Below are 3,347 nucleotides of genomic sequence, written 5' to 3' on the forward strand. Positions count from 1 at the left end.
GGAAATGAATTGTAGATAGAGGACACGGAATGTGGTAAGTCACAAGAGAACAGGCTACACTGAGGGATCTGAAGGTGGGGGTGCAGTCATGCCTCTCATGTCTCTCATGTCAAAACACTTTTTTCTGCCCACTCTCCCTATGCCCCCCACCCCTCAGTTCTGCTCCAGCTGCACCTCACAGCTAAGCCAATGCTGCCATCGTTTCCTTCCAGGTGCCATCATGATCGTCTACCGGGAGCTTATCGGCCACGATGAGATGTTCTCCAACATCTACAAGATCCTGAAAACTGCAGAGGGCCTGTGCCTGTAGAGGTGGAGGGGAAGGAAACCAGCTTTACAAAAGAAGCTTAGAAGAAGTCACCAAAGATTACATAAAATTAATCCAAGAGAAACTTAAAGAACAGAGAACAGAAAGAGTAAAACCTTTCATGACAAAGCTATAGAACAAATCAAGCACATCCTTGCTAATTTCAAAACTACCAGTTCTGGATAGGTGAAAACATGAATCCAGGTGGTATGGTTGATCTGCTGGACCACCGTGAGGATGGTGTGACCCATACATGATTTTCTTTAAGGATGGTTTAGAAATGGAAAAATGTTAACAAGTTTTACAATTTGGATCTATCACCTGTCACCATAACTGGCTGCTGTTTTTCATCTGCACACCAAGACTGGGACAAATGGGACTGATGGTATGTTGAGCTCTTTATTTATTTTGTCCCTGGTTTTTTTGGAACAGAGACATTGTTTATTTGTAAAAAAACAAACAAACAAACAAACAAACACATGCCATGTAGGTTGTCAAAAATAAAATGCTTTTAAAGTCAAAAGGAAGCAAAAAAATTATTTTCTAAAATGCTGGGAGTGGTTTTGGTGGGAGTGGGGAAGGGGTGGGGAATTATAGATAGAACAAAACTAAAGAATAATTTATCTCAGTCTTTCTGAAAGTGAACTTTCTGAGCACTAGATTATCTGTGGTGGCTGTGAGGAAATGCAGGGTGGGTAGCCCATTGATTGAAGGGCACAGACACACTTGTGCTGGGAATGAATTGCTTAACTTTTTAGAAACTTACACAAAATATGTCTTTTCTATGACATTCCTTGTACCTCAGCTTCCAGCTGTTTTCGCCTGTAGTTGGATTGGGCCCTCGCATTACACTTGTGCTCATTTTCTGTGCTCATTTGGACCTAACCTGTCCAAAATGAAAGCAAGTAATAAAGAAAGCCATCCAAGTCGAGGGACCCCTAGAACTATGGACGAACTGTGTGTCTGGTGGTTAAAGAGCCATCTCTTCTTCAGCTCTCAAGTTGCCTGTGGAAGGAACATTAACACAGTAGTGACATTAAGAAATATTTCTTATGGAAAAGGAAAAAATAAAATAATTTTTAAATACACAGTTTAGTCATTGTATGTGACTTTATCCACCATGTTTTGGTAAAAATAATGTGTTAGAAAGCAGAAATTAATTCCTTCATGGAGGTCGCTAGAACTATTTTATCCAATTTTCTAAAACAAAAAAATTACCTGAAAACAGTGGTATAATAATTTATTTCTAAATGATTTGTACCAACATTTTGTGGGCCCCTTCCCCCATATATGGTCCTTATTAAGACCCCCGGATGAAGAAGTTCAGATGAACCCAATATAACTAATTAAAAAATAGTTACAGCTTAAAATGAGGGATACTTTGTTTCTCACAACAATCAAATAGACAGTTTTTTAGGTCAAAGAAACATGCAAGTATAATGAGTTAATTGATGAACATTTACATATCATTTGCATAAATCATCCTTTCGCACATGCACAGAACCTTTAAAATTTTTCCTAGGAAAAAAAAAACTTCTAGTTCAAAAAGACCATCTTTGAAAATTCAAAATAAAAGCATGTGGTTGTTTCCATGTTCAGAAAGGACTGAGGATGCTTAAAGAGTTATTAATTATTGTTCCAGAAGGCGACATTCTTTCAAACCAGATAAGCAACACCGACCATATCATTTTATCCCCAATTAGCACATGGCTGACAACTTGAAATGCCAAAGTGATGGTTGTAGTTTCAGGGAGAATTGGGTTTAAAGAATTATAAAGCTGTCTCTGAGCCCAGCAATGCTTTCTATGGACTGCAAGAAGGGCCACGGACACATATTTGCCACCCCTAAGTTATCCTTAAGTGAAGCGATCCCAAAACTAACATTTTCCCTTGCCCATTTGTCCTCTAATTAATTCATGTATTAGTTTCTTTCTCTTTCTGAGTTTCGCTGCTCATTGAATGCCATCAGTGTTGTTCAACAGGTAACTCCCCAAATAAAGTAAGCTCCTGAGGACACAGATGCTTAGGACATTTTAGAATTTAGTACAGTGTATGCAATTTAGTGGGCACTAAGAAAATTTTCCACCAAAAGTCAATCATCCAACTCTGGAATATCATAGTAAGAATGTTACCCTGCTATAACAATTACTACAAGTAGGATACAAATCAATACAGATGCCAATAGCTTGTGATATAAAAGCGAGGTTAGCAAGCTCTACACTAAAAATAATTAATTAAATGCAAGAAATAATTCAGTAGAGTATAAAAATGAAGAAAAGGAACTGACAGCTGTTGAATATCTTCAGGAATTTCATGTAAAGTATCTCCTTTAACGCTTGCATCAGTCCCATGAGTAATAATAGCTGAGAGTTTGCTGAGAGTTTACTATGTGCCAGTGACTATTTTAAGAGTTTTATTGTTATTAAGTCATTTAATAGTCGTTTAGTTTTCATAACTCCATGCAGTAGTTCTATTACTGTCCCATTTTATAGCTGATGAAACTGAGTCACAGAAAAACTCAGCTAAGTGACAAGGCTGGGATATGAATACAGGCAATCAGAGGTCCCAGCCCACACTGTTAAGCACCCCACAGAGCTTATTTTTCAGATGAGTACACTGAGGCTTAGAAGAGTGCTATAGTGTGCTCAGAATTAAAACTCGGATCTTCTTACCTGCAACCTCTATATTCAATGTACCACCCCAGACTTCCCACAACAGAAATAAAATGTTCAAATATTTAAATTAGATTAAATTGTCATGAGCTTAAAGCAAATGAAAATATCAATCCCTTATATTGGATTTTTTTCTTACTAAGCTTAATTGGACCACTAATCAGATATAAACTCTCTTCCAGTTCACAAGACAAGACACTTTTATTAGCTGGAGGTCAAACCCAAAGTGACTGTCTCTATGACCCAAGACAATTAAGTATGCTCAGAACAATAATTTTTTTTTTAAGTTTAAGAAAAATAAATAAGTGCAGTCGTTTTCTTAAAAATGAAGGGAGAAGCATGCTGATTAGAAAATGAGGGAAGAGGAA

The 3,347-nt window shown here is 37.3% G+C and overlaps 1 pseudogene across 1 annotated transcript; it reads left to right on the forward strand.

Annotated features, from left to right (window-relative positions):
* The first annotated feature begins 220 nt into the window (after positions 1-220).
* Positions 221-666, forward strand: LOC308568942 (translationally-controlled tumor protein pseudogene; annotated as a pseudogene). The gene has a single exon. The product of its transcript is annotated as a translationally-controlled tumor protein pseudogene (transcript).
* The last annotated feature ends 2,681 nt before the right edge of the window (positions 667-3,347 follow it).

The sequence above is a fragment of the Miniopterus schreibersii genome, assembly GCF_964146895.1.
Source record: "Miniopterus schreibersii genome assembly, chromosome: 1".
In the NCBI taxonomy this organism is placed as follows: Eukaryota; Metazoa; Chordata; class Mammalia; order Chiroptera; family Miniopteridae; genus Miniopterus; species Miniopterus schreibersii.